This window comes from Pan paniscus, chromosome 13 (assembly GCF_029289425.2).
Source record: "Pan paniscus chromosome 13, NHGRI_mPanPan1-v2.0_pri, whole genome shotgun sequence".
Taxonomy (NCBI): Eukaryota; Metazoa; Chordata; class Mammalia; order Primates; family Hominidae; genus Pan; species Pan paniscus.
Window position 1 is genome coordinate 50709224 of NC_073262.2, and position 13686 is coordinate 50722909.

At 40.9% G+C, this 13686-nt stretch overlaps 1 non-coding gene across 1 annotated transcript; it reads right to left on the reverse strand.

Moving 5' to 3' along the window:
• Window positions 1-6395: 6395 nt before the first annotated feature.
• Window positions 6396-6502, reverse strand: LOC112439237 (U6 spliceosomal RNA). The gene has a single exon (XR_003027519.2). It is a non-coding gene; the product is annotated as a U6 spliceosomal RNA (small nuclear RNA).
• Window positions 6503-13686: the final 7184 nt, after the last annotated feature.

Consider the following 13686-nt stretch of genomic DNA (forward strand, 5'->3'; position numbering starts at 1 on the left):
ATCCCTATGATTGCAACTCAACCAGTCAGCAACAAGCACCCACTGCCTAACCAACCCCCCCGCACCGCCGCAAGCTATCTTTGAAAAACCGTTGCCTTCAAATTCTTGAGGAGGAGGATTTGAGTAACAATAAAATTCCTGTATCCCATTTAGCCAGGTCTATATGTATGAAACTTTTTCTATTACAATTCCCCTGCCTTGATAAATTATCTCCATCTGGGCAGCAGGCAAGAAGAACCCAGTGGGAGGTTGCATAAATGTGGGGAGATCCACTGAATGATTACCACCCCTCAGTGTGGCTCAGAAGCTTACACAGCATCCTGGAAAAACAGGTTTCGGGAGCAATGAGAAGTGGAATTTTGTGGAGGGGAGTACTAGGGAGAGTAAGTGGATCAGGGAATAGATATTAACTTGTATGCTATTTAGTGAAAGGGTCCATTCAGGTGTGGTTTATATTTTTGGTCTTACAGGCAGAGGAAGAAAAAACAATTTTTCTCCTTGGTGGGTCTAAATCTTAGGCAGATAAACATCTGTGCTTTTGGAGAGATGATGGGGGTTAGGGATGAGGTCAGAGAGACCTTGAGGCTTCTTCAGTTCAGCAACTCCAAACTCCATGTTTAAATTCTTCCCATAGTTACCTTGGCCTATGCTCAGGAATGGACAAGGATGGCTTGGAGATAAGAAGCAAGATGGAGTCAGGTCAGATTTCTCTCACTGTCATCAGTTTTTTTGCAAAAGTGGTTTCAGTCTCAAGTATCTGGGTCTTAGCTTCAGCACAGGCCTCAATGAATAGCAGGAAAGCTACTAAGAAGAAAGCAGCAAAGGCACCATTCATTCCCAACAAACTAAAGTACACTGACGTTTAAACAACTTTCTTACTCACTTTTTTTCTCTGTCTGCTTTACTTTAATTTGTTAAAATTTTTTTTTAAAACATAACCATCTCTGACTTATTTTATAGCATTCCAGCTAATTCCTTTTTAAAAATTTTAATTACTTAAAATCAATTCAATATCCAGTCATTTAAAAATGGCTTTAATTATTTATCTTTAAAAAAAATCCCAAATTAACAACTTTTCAATAGCTAATTTGTCGGGCACTAATGTTACTGGAAAGGGATCTGATCCAGATTCAAAGAGAGGGTTCTTGGATCTTGCACAAAAAAGAATAACGGCGAGTCCATAGAGTAGAGTGAAAGCAAGTTTATTGAGAAAGTAAAGAAACAAAAGAATGGCTACTCCATAGACAAGGAAGCGGCATAGGGTGTTCGACTGAGAATACTTACCGTTATTTATTGATTATATGCTAAATAAGGGGTGGAGTATTCATGAGTTTTCCAGGAAAGGGGTGGGCAATTCCCAGAACTGAGGGTTCCTCCCTTTTTAGACCATATAGCGTAACTTTCTGACATTGTCATGGCATTTGTAAACTGTCATGGTGCTGGTGGGAGTGTCTTTTAGCATGCAAATGCATTATAATTGGCATATAATGAGCAATAGACGACCAGAGGTCACTTTCATCACCATCTTAATTTGGGTGGATTTTCGCTGGCTTCTTTTGCCTGGCTTAAAACCACAATCTGTTTTACCAGCAAAATCTTTATGACTTGTACTTTTTTCCAACCTCTATCTTTTCCTGTGACTTCGAATGCCAGACTTACTGGTAATGCAGCCCATTAGGTCTCAAACTTATTTTACCCAGTCACTGTTCAAGATGGAGTTGCTCTGGTTAAAACACCTCTGAATATATTTCCCTGCCCTTTTACAATGGAACCCTTAATCCTTAGGGTTGTAGAGGGATGAAGATCCATCTTCTGTAACTTCTTCAGTCTGAATAATGATGATGATATTCCAGCCTAACTATTAGGATTTCTGACATTTAGGGTAGAGAAGATCTCAGTCAGAAAGTGTAGGTATGGCCAGGGCCATTCCTAACTCTGAGTTCCAACAAAAGGTGATATCTAAAAGATTAATAAATGTTCAACTTAAGAAAACATATAGTAAGCTTATACTGCATTCCTACACAGAGTACAACAGCAATATAGTCCACAACAGTAAAGCAAAATAATCCCAAGTAAATAAAATAAGGCTTTGCACGAACTGGGCAATTGTTGGAAGCAAGCAGATATAAGGTCACTAGCTGATTCCATTGTGTGCCCAGAATTAGAATATTGATTCAGATATTTAAATTGCCCATACCTCTTGTGTCTTCTGAGCAGCAGCCAGAAATCAGTGGTTGGTTCACAGGAATAAGCAGAGTCCATCTAAATTTCAGGAAAAAATGTAAAAAACAACTGATGAGACTAGAATCTAATAACAAGTGTACCATAGTTCTTGAAACATATTTTTGCTTTTTCCAATCTCCCATTTTTACTAAAGACAAATCAAGGTAGAAATGAGTTGTTTGTAAAATAAACTTTGGTCTCATTATACTTGGCCTGATTATTTCTATAAAGTGCAGCAAGAATAATTATTTGCCGTGTAGGTTCTTTTTAACTGCCTTTAATGGAATTTTGTTCCATAAGGAATCTCAGATAAGACCTTTTTAAAACTGAGCCCAGTCATCAATTTGTACCATCAAATACCTATATAAGCTGGATAAATTCCTCTCCTGTTTAGGTCCCAAGATAACTTTGTGCTCCTGAGCCTGTCAGAAAGTGACATCCTTTATTACCACAAGTCAGGAATCCTGTACAGGGACTGTGGAGACAAGGTATGAGGCCAGTTTTCCCAATGGGCTTTTGTTGATTCTATAAGTCAAATTTAATTCCTTAAAGGAAAGCATGCCATTCCAGTCAAAGCCTTGGTAAAATAACCAGTTTCTCCAATTGTATCCTGTTACAAAAGAAAACAGATTCTTATGGCACTTATGCAAATAACTATATGGCCATAAGTTAAGAATACTCACAAGTACTTTCCAAATTTTGGAGAAATAAAGCAGAGAGAAACAAATATGCTCCAAATTTTGTCCACAGGAGCATAACTTACTCAATTGTTAAAGCTGTCGATAGCTCAAAAAAAAAAAAAAAAAAAAAAAAATTTCCCGGCTCCAAAAAGACAAAACAAAGAATCAGCAACCTTTTAAACAAAGAGTCAGAAAAGATTACTTCGGTTTTCTGTTCATTCAGTATATGCAGTTAAATCCTGTTCCACTTGATATTCATGAATATTTCAGCTCTCTATGAGAGTCCTAAAAGTTTTTCCCTATACTCTAATGTCACAATCTCCAAAGTTATCAGAAACTTGCATTCAAAAGCACCTGTCAGAGTCCTATAGCTGATTACAAACCATCTTTTGAAGAGGATCAAAACAAGACAACAATTGTCTGTGGATGACAAAAAGCCTTAGGATAGCCACTATTGAAGCCACAATTAACTAGGAATTTTGGTTACTTCTGTGGCATACAACAATTATACATAACAATTAAAACTATTAATAACATACACTAAGTGCATATCAGAATTAAAGGAGTTTTGTATAATTTTGGAACACATACCAATAACATATTTATACAAATACAGCCCAAAGAAATCCAAACACCAGCTCATATTTGACAATGTTTCCAGTATGATTTTTATACCAAACATGCTGTAGATAGTAGGGGACCTACTATCTAAAGATTAATTAGGTCAGGATAAGACACAATTTAAAATTTAATCTTGGAAAGTTTGTAAAATATCAAAGGTTTAAAACACTTGATATTATAAAATAGAATTCCAGGTCACATAAGTCATTACTTTAGCCAAAATGATAACTCAAAAATTTTAGAAGGTAAAAACCTTTACTCATTGATAGAGGGAAGACTTAGCTTTCCAAACAATTTGTCTCTTGTCTTTCCCTTATTTTTCCTTTAGTTTATCCTAAAGCCACACAATTTTTTAAATTATTTTTTAATTTGACATGAAAATCCTGTTCAAGTTAAAGCCACATTTCACTCTTGCATTAGTGTACCATTAATGTCAACCCCAATTCTTAATAAAACCTTAGAGATAAATATATTCAATTTTAATATCTGACCATAAGGTAAGTTTCTTATGAACCTTTTATAACCCCTTACAAATTTTTGTTAAAGAGCAGATTAGTGCTATAAGAAAACTCGGTTGTTCTTTTATTCCAATGTTCAGTTTATGGAAAAACTGAATGATATCCCTTTAACTTTAGCCAATATTTTCCACACATAATTTCTTTTACAAGATTAATTTTCACAAAACTTCCACAACTTACTCAAATGTCCAGCTATATCCTATTCAACTTAGAAGTATCCTTTAACCTTTTGACATGGTTTGGCTATACCCCACCCAAAATCTCATCATGAATTGTAATCTGAATTGTAATCCGCACATGTTAGGGGAGGGACCTGGTGGGAGGTGATTAGATCATGGGGGTGGTTTCCCCATGTCGTTCTCATGATAGTGAGTGAGTTCTCATGAGATCCGACAGTTTTATAAGGGGCTTTTCCCCTTTTCACTATGCACTTTTCTCTCCTGCCACCATGTGAAGAAGAATGTGTTTGCTTCCTTTTCTGCCATGATTGTAAGTTTTCTGAGGCCTCCTCAGCCCTGCAGAAGCGTTAAGTCAATTAAACCTCTTTCCTTTATAAATTACCCAGTCCTCAGCAGTTCTTTATAGTAGTGTGAAAACAGACTAATGCACTCTCTAAACAAAAACAAAACAAAACAAAAAAACTACATTCACATGAATTCTTATAATCTTTTCCCAAAACCACATTTTATTTTCCTTACATACCTTGCATGTAAAACTTTTCCAGTAGTCTCAAGTACATGTTACACTGTTAACTCTTAGCAACTTTTACTTTGGTGAAAAAGCTGGTAAGTAAGTGATTCTAATTTTCTACCAGGTGTGGAGCCTAGGACACCAGACAGAAGTTGGGATAAAGTCTGACTCATTCCAGCAAGCTAGGAGGCAAGGCTAACTCCACATGTGCCCAGGACTTAACTAGACTCTAATGGCTCCACAGCAGGTAAGTCGAACGATTTTCAAAAGTCAAAAAAGCAGCTTATAACCTTAAATCATTTAGTAAACCTAATATCTGATCTGTAAAATTTAGACTAAATGTCTAAATTTTGAAGACATTTTTACTTTACCAATAAGTTTACCAAAAAAAAAAAAATATATATATATATATATATTTTTTTTTTGAGACAGAGTCTCGCTCTGTCACCCAGGCTGGAGGGCAGTGGCACCATCTCAGCTCACTGCAAGCTCCACCTCCTGGGTTCACGCCATTCTCCTGCCTCAGCCTCCCGAGTAGCTGGGACTACAGGCGCCCGCCACCACGACCGGCTAATTTTTTTTAGAGACAGGGTTTCACCATGTTAGCCAGGATGGTCTCGATCTCCTGACCTCGTGATCCGCCCGCCTCGGCCTCCCAAAGTGGTGGGATTACAGGCCTGAGCCACCGCACCCGGCCTAAATTTTTTTTTTTTTTTTTTTTTTTTTAATGAAAGCGAGTTCAGCCCCAAGGACTGCAGCTTGGATATTTTAGTGATTATTTCTTGATTAAATGCTAAATAAGGGGTAGATTATTCAGGAGTTTTCCAGGAGAGGGGCTGGGAATTCCTGGAACTGAGAATTTCTTCTCTTTTTAGACAATATGGGGTAACTTCCAGGAGTTTCCATGGCATCTGTAAATTGTCATGGTGCTGGTGAATTATAATGAGTGTTGTCTTCTTGATTGTGGCTGGCTTCAGCAGGCTTCTTTGCCACATCCTGTTTTATCAGTGGGGTCTCTGTGACCTGTGTCTTGAGAAACAAGTCCTGCTGAACTCCTACCTCACAGTGAACCCCAATGTTAAGAATGAACATCAACTTAGCCACTTACCAATTTACCTTGGCACTCCTTCTAACTCTTCCTTGCCTCAAATTGCTCACCATTTTATTGCGAAGATTAAATAAACTTTTTCCTGTAAAGTACTTTATATAGTACCTCTGCTCTGTACCTATCTGTAATAAGTTAAAAACACTATTACCTTTTAGTCTGAATCTAACAGCTTTCTCTCAGAATTCTAAGGGAGTATTATTAAATTATGTTCTATTTCAGCAAAATAGGAGAAGTCTAGATTTATGCTGAGAAATATGGTAATCTATATCTACTATCAGAAATGTTAGAAATTTCTCCTGGATATATTATGTGATGATTTTGAGACAGGTTCCTAGAAGTGGAATTGTAGGTATTCATAGTATTCTTATTTTAAAAGTTGGTAGTTATTGTCAAATTGCTTTTTATACCAGCAGTATTTGAAAGTGCTTATTTCTCCACATCGTAACCAACAATGAATATTAGCAATTTATTAGATTTTTGCCAGTTTAATGAGGAGAAAAACCTCATTTTAAGTTTGTTTCGCTCTAATTACCAGTGAGAACAGGCATCTTTCTAAAAAATATAGAATGCTTCATGAGTTTGCATGTCATCCTTTCACAGGGGCCATGCTAATTTTCTCTGTATCATTCTAATTTTAATAAATGTGCTACCAAAGTGAGCACAACCAATCATCTTTAAAAATGTCTTTATGTCCCACAGCTTACTAGTCATGTGAACTAAAAGGCATTACAGTTTGTATTTTTCCCACGAAATATTTGCTTTAAGTTCCCACTATTTTTAAGCCAATTAGTCAAAGCTCTTTCATATCACACACAGAACACCTATAAATACATAGTCAGAAGAGGATCTAGTACTTGTATGATTTTTCATTTGCCAGTTTCAAGTCTCTCTTTAAAGCATGCAGTTTCTATGACTTAATAAGCAGGCACAACTGAAAGGCAAAACAAATCCCCCCAAATTAAGGATCCCTTTTATGTATGTATGTATTTTTGAGATGGAGTCTCACTGCTTTGTCGCCCAGGCTGGTGTGCAGTGGCGCAATCTTGGCTCACTGCAACTTCCACCTCCCGGGTTCAAGCGATTCTCATGCCTCAGCCTCCCGAGTAGCTGGGACTACAGGCACCCACCAACATGCTCAGCTATTTTTTTTTTTTTTTTTTTTTTTGTATTTTTAGTAGAGACAGGGTTTCACCACATTGGCCAGGCTGGTCTTGAAATCTTGACCTTGTGATCTGCCTGCCTCAGCCTCTCAAAGTCCTGGGATTACAGGTGTGAGCTTCCTCAACCTGCCAGGATCGCATTTTTATACCAGATCCTGGATTCCCCCCAAAGAAAATCAGCCCATCTCCCGTAGGAATCTTATCTCTCAGAGGGGGGTGGACATATTTCCATACTTTCTGGGAGGCCAAGGGCATGGCTTCTCTGATCCAAACAGGCAAAGAGCAGAGTATCCTCCCACAACTGCCATTAGACATCCCTAAAAGTACATTTTCTATCTAGTTATTACACACCAAAGCCCTTTCATAATTCAAAGTAATTTCTGATATGCCCTCAATAGTCAAAAATGTCAGATGACGTAATGCAAAATGGAACAGAGCCTTAAATTTTGAGAGAGATTTACCCACTTTTAGTTCCTGGGGTTTCGTGAGGAAAACAGAGTTTTTTTTGTTTTTTCCCAAAACAGGGTTGGTGTCGCCTCCTCTGTTTTCCTCAGGAGTCCCAGGCTGCTAGAAATTCTCTTAGATCATCTGATGTGCGCATCAAGAGTAGCAGACAAAATGGAGAAAAACAATTCAGTCAACTGAGAAGAAAAATAAAAAAAAAATTTTCTTCACAAAAATAAGATTCAAGAAGAGAAAAAATAACATGAAGGCCTTTTAAATATATGTATAGTTTGGATATCTATTTTTTAATTAAGCTGACTTACAACCATAGTGAGAGGTGACAGCCTGCTGGCAGTCCTCACAGCCCTCGCTCGCTCTGGGCGCCTCCTCTGCCTGGGCTCCCACTTTGGCGGCACTTGAGGAGCGCTTCAGCCCACCGCTGCACTGTGGGAGCCCCCTCCCTCAGCTTGCGGAGAGGTGTGGAGGGAGAGGCGCGAGCGGGAACCAGGGCTGCCTGCGGCGCTTGCGGGCCAGCTGGAGTTCCGGGTGGGCGTGGGCTTTGCGGGCCCCCGCACTCGGAGCAGCCAGCTGGCCCTGCCGGCCCTGGGCAATGAGGGACTTAGCACCCGGGCCAGGGGCTGCGGAGGGTGTACTGGGTCCCCCAGCAGTGCCAGCCCACCGGCGCTGCGCTCGATTTCTCACCGGGCCTTAGCTGCCTTCCCCCGGGGCAGGCCTCGGGACTGCAGCCCGCCATGCCTGAGCCTTCCCCCGCCTCCGTGGGTTCCCGTGCAGCCCAAGCCTCCCCGACGAGCGCCGCCCTCTGCTCCAGGGCGCCCAGTCCCATCGACCACCCAAGGGCCGAGGAGTGGGAGCGCATGGCGCGGGACTGGCAGGCAGCTCCACCTGCAGCCCCGGTGCGGGATCCACTGAGTGAAGCCAGCTGGGCTCCTGAGTCTGGTGGCGACCTGGAGAATCTTTATGTCTAGCTCAGGGATTGTAAACACACCAATCGGCACTCTGTATCTAGCTCAAGGTTTGTAAATACACCAATCAGCACCCAGTGTTTAGCTCAGGGTTTGTGAGTGCACCGATGGACACTCTCTATCTAGCTGCTCTGGTGGGGCCTTGGAGAACCTTTATGTCTAGCTCAGAGATTGTAAATACACCAATGGGCACTCTGTATCTAGCTCAAGGTTTGTAAATACACCAATCAGCACCCAGTGTTTAGCTCAGGGTTTGTGAGTGCACCGATGGACACTCTCTATCTAGCTGCTCTGGTGGGGCCTTGGAGAACCTTTATGTCTAGCTCAGAGATTGTAAATACACCAATGGGCACTCTGTATCTAGCTCAAGGTTGGTAAACACACCAATCAGCACCCTGTGTTTAGCTCAGGGTTTGTGAGTGCACCAATCTACACTCTGTATCTAGCTACTCTGGTGGGGCCTTGGAGAACCTGTGTGTGGATACCCTCTATCTAACTAATCTGGTGGGGACGTGGAGAACCTTTGTGTCTAGCTCAATTGTAAACGCATCAATCAGCGCCCTGTCAAAACAGGCCACTGGGCTCTACCAATCAGCAGGATGTGGGTGGGGCCAGATAAGAGAAGAAAAGCAGGCTGCCCCAGCCAGCAGTGGCAACCTGCTCGGGTCCCCTTCCACGCTGTGGAAGTTTGTTCTTTCGCTCTTTGCAATCAATCTTGCTACTGCTCACTTTTTGGGTCCACGCTGCTTTTATGAGCTGTAACACTCACCGCGAAGATCTGCAGCTTCACTCCTGAAGCCAGCGAGACCACGAGCCCACCGGGAGGAACGAACAACTCCAGACGTGCTACCTTAAGAGCTGTAACACTCACCGCAAAGGTCTGCAGCTTCACTCCTGAGCCAGCGAGACCACGAACCTACCAGAAGGAAGAAACTGCGAACACATCCGAACATCAGAAGGAACAAACTCCAGACGCGCCACCTTAAGAGCTGTAACGCTCACCGCGAGGGTCCGCGGCTTCATTCTTGAAGTCAGTGAGACCAAGAACCCACCAATACCGGACACAATAGCACTTCTAAAAATAATCTTTTAAATTCTTTTATTACCTAACTTTAGCCAGGGAAAACAGCCAATATGTCTGGCTTTTGTTGTTTACCAAAGGTAACCTCCCAGGTCCCCAGAGAAAGGAAAATTCAAGAAGGAAGTCAGAAGTTGTTCATGGAAATGAAGATAATCAATACAGGGCAAAAGTCACGCGGATATCAAACCGGAAAGGACTCATTTCCTAAGTTAGGAATTGAACCCTGAACCCAGGCCATCCTTAGGAAAAGACAAAGCCTTAGCCACTAAGCTACAGCACTGGGCAATTTCCGCTGCTCTTCCCAGAAGTCTAAAGCAGCCAAGTTTGAGCTTGCAAAGGCTCAAGATAACTTTTAGAGCTAATTATGACATGAACCCCCAAATTCCTCTTCCCTGGCTGTCAGAGACCAAGAGAAAGTACTGCCACATTGTTACAAGGTCAAACTCTCAAGGACATAAAACAAGATGAGAGGAAATCTTCATCCATCTTTTTTTTTTTCTTCTTTTTTCAGGGACCTGCAGCAAACTTTGCAACTGACCAGCTTGCCAGGCTGGTTTGAACAGTGGACTTATGGGGTCCCAAGACGATGTTCTATCCTAAAACACTCCTCTTTATGACAGAGCAATACAGAGAGACACACTTTTAGCACAAAGTACACCAGATTCTCTACAGCTTAAGAGTAGCCTCACAAATCCTTTTTCCCATTAATCAAAACTTTACAGAGAAAATAAACAGTGATTTTTTAACCATTCATTTCAACCAGTTTGCACAGAGAGAGAGAGGTCAGAAGCCTGACTGTTAAAAAATTCTTACCCTTTGGCCAGCATGTGAGGTTTCTAGTTTCCCTTGTCCTGAGCAGCCCTAGTGACCCTGCTTGCTGCACATACCTCTGGGGGCCAAGCCACATTACAAAGGAAAATTGCCTTTTTCCATTTTATAAAGCCATAGGCAAAAGCCTCTTAGTTTTGCAAGACACCATGCAAGAGGTTGCACAGGGTAACCAAATTAACATTTTCCATTATGAGCAGAGCAAAATTCATGTGATTTGACAAAACATAGACATTAGTCACTTCACTTAGCAGCCAATACCAAACTAGCAAGTACCATACTTGCCCCAGGATGGGCCGTGTCATCTTTAATCCATTCAAAGTGGGTTAGAATGACCTCTGACCAGGAGTTTCAACATGTGGACTCTGGGCAAGCTGTTAGCCCTGAGGAACAGAAAAGATAGAAAAGGGAAATGAGAGAAAGAGACAGAAAAGCATTGCTTGCCGCAGGGTGGGGAAGGCAAAGAGCTCAGGGAGGCAAGAGAAAGACCCACCTATTGCAGCAAAACTGAATCATAAGTTCAGGCAGCCATTTGTCAGTTGCAAAGGGAACTTTTCCAGCAGTCCCATCAGCTCTCAAGTCTCCCGCTTTAGGAAGGAAAAAAGCTCCCCATGTCCCATGATTATGTACATGCCTAATCCTGTCCCTCACAGCCATCAGCAAAGAGTGCAAGGCAGATTAATCCAAAGAGAATAGTGATTAACATCCCATATTGCAAAATCCATTTTTAACCAAAAGAGACTTTACTAAGAGGGGGCTCTCACCCTCTAAATCTTAGGAGGGACACTAACCTTCTTCAGTTGGGCCTTTAATCCAAGTTTGGTCAAGCCTTCTTGCCTTTTATTAAGAGGTGTCTTGGCCAGGTGCGGTGGCTCACGCCTATAATCCCCACACTTTGGGAGGCTGAGGCGGACAGATCACGAAGTCAGGAGGTCGAGACCAGCCTGGCCAACATGGTGAAACCCCATCTCTATGAAAAATACAAAAATTAGCCAGGTGTGGTGGCACATGCCTGTAGTCCCAGCTACTCGAGGGGCTGAGGCAGGAGAATCACTTGTTGCATGAACCTGGGAGGAGGAGGTTGTGGTGAGCCAAGATTGCGCCATTGCACCCCAGCCTGGGTGACAGAGTGAGACTCCGTCTCAAAAAAAAAGAGGTGCTTTTAACTCTGTGTGTTTTAGGTGAGACTGTAATCCTCTTAAATTGGGCCTCTAACCCAATCTCACCCTTTACCTGGGTAAAAAGTACCTCGCCACTTACCCAAAGTTGGCTAATTGGTGCTGCATTCTATTTCCTTTGAGTCGGGTTTCCTCAGTATAGTCCCTTCATGGTTGCCAGGAAGATGTTACTGGAAAGCGGTGCCAATCCAGACCCAGGAGAGGGTTCTTGGACCTCAGGCAAGAAAGAATTCAGGGCTAGTCTACAGACTAAAGTGAAAGCAAGTTTATTAAGAAAGTAAAGAAACAAAAGAATACTCCACAGCAGGGCAGTGGCATGGACTGCTCAACTAAGTATACTTATAGTTATTTCTTGATTATATGCTAAACAAGTTGTGGATTATTCCAGAGTTTTTTGGGTAAGGGGTGGGCAATTCCCAGAACTAAGCGTTCCTCCCCGTTTTAGGCTGTATAGGATAACTTCTTAACATTGCTAAGGCATTTGTAAACTGTCATGGTGCTGGTGGGTGTGTCTTTTAGCATGCAAATACATTATAATTAGTGTATAATGAGCAGTGAGCACCACCAGAGGTCATTTTCATCACCATCTTGGTTTTGGTCAGTTTTGGCTGACTTCTTTACCACAATCTGTTTGATCAGCAAGATTTTTATGATCTGTATCTTGTGCCAACCTCCTTAGTCATCCTGTGACTAAGAATGCCTAACTTACTGCGAATGCAGCCTCTGACACTAGGACAAAGAGAATAGTCTTCTATAAAGGATTTCAAGTCTAGAAAACACTGAGAATTGAAGCTACAGCCCCCTTTTTTATAGATGAGAGAAGTGCAAGCCAGAGATGGCAAAGACTTGTCCAAATCCTGCCAGCTGGGTCACAGAAAGGCCAGGCTCAGAGGCTAGGCTCCTGAGAGGACCTCCTCATCATGCCCCCTCCCATCAGCAGCTGACACCATGACTGTGGATGGAAGGCTGTCCCCTTCCTATGGCATTTGAAAGGAAAAAATTACTACTTAATTCTGCAGTGGTTGTCCTGATAAGTACAACATGCAGGGTAGCAGCCTTCTCTCATCTCTTTCATTTCATTCTGTATCCCATTTGCAAGTTTGGTCAAGCATTCTTTCCTTTTATTAAGAGGGGCCTTTAACCCTGTCTGTTTTAGGAGACACTACAATCCCTTAACCCAATCCCATCTTTTACCCAGGTAAAATGTACCCTACCACTTACCCAAAGTAAGTTGGGTAATTCTCTTTTCTCTGTTAATGCTCAACTGTGCAACATGAGTAATCACCTCCTCACTTTACTTGCATTTTATACATTTTGGATTGTAGCTTGAAGGTTTTTTGTTGTTTATTTTGTTTTGTTTTAATCAACTAATCCCAAATATTCTGTTAAAACAAAATGAACACAACATGAAAAAGAGCTTCTGTTGCTGTTGCAAATCTATCCTGTCCCTTTGAATGCAGGATCTACAGTGTTTGGGTTTCCATCATATTACTTTTGTCTTTGGCTGGATGCTAGCTATGCATTACCTTTATAGAAAAATTAGCAGTCGGCAAATCAGCAAACAGTTACTGAGATCATGCTAGATGTCAGACAAAAAAAAGAATTTAAATTTTGACTGTGAACATACCATCTATAAATGCTTTAATTACTCAGAATTTTATTTCCTCAATATTAAATTAATATTATTGATCCTCCATTTGAACTACTATATATATAATATATATAATATTATAATGTTATTGATCCTCCACTAGAACTACTAGATATATTTTTGAATATATATTAAATATATATTCTCTAACAGTAGTTCAAGTAAAGGATTAATAACCATATGTGTGTGTGTGTGTACATATATATCTGTGTATGTATACATATATATATAGAGAGAGAGAGAGAGAGACTGACACATTGCATATGCCAAATAAATGGATAAATGATCATTGCTATATTTATTTATTTACAAATTTCACAAAGTTACTTTCTGCTGAAGTAAAATACATTTGTTTTCATTTTCCCTAAGTTAATGTATTTAGTTCTTATTTCTAACACTTGTATTATTTTACAAATTATTTCTTCACCATTGGATTTGTGAGGTTGCTTAATGCAGTTTCATGGAAAGCCTGCGTGTTGCAGGGCATTGGAAGACAGAATGCTTACCTTACTCTTCCACTG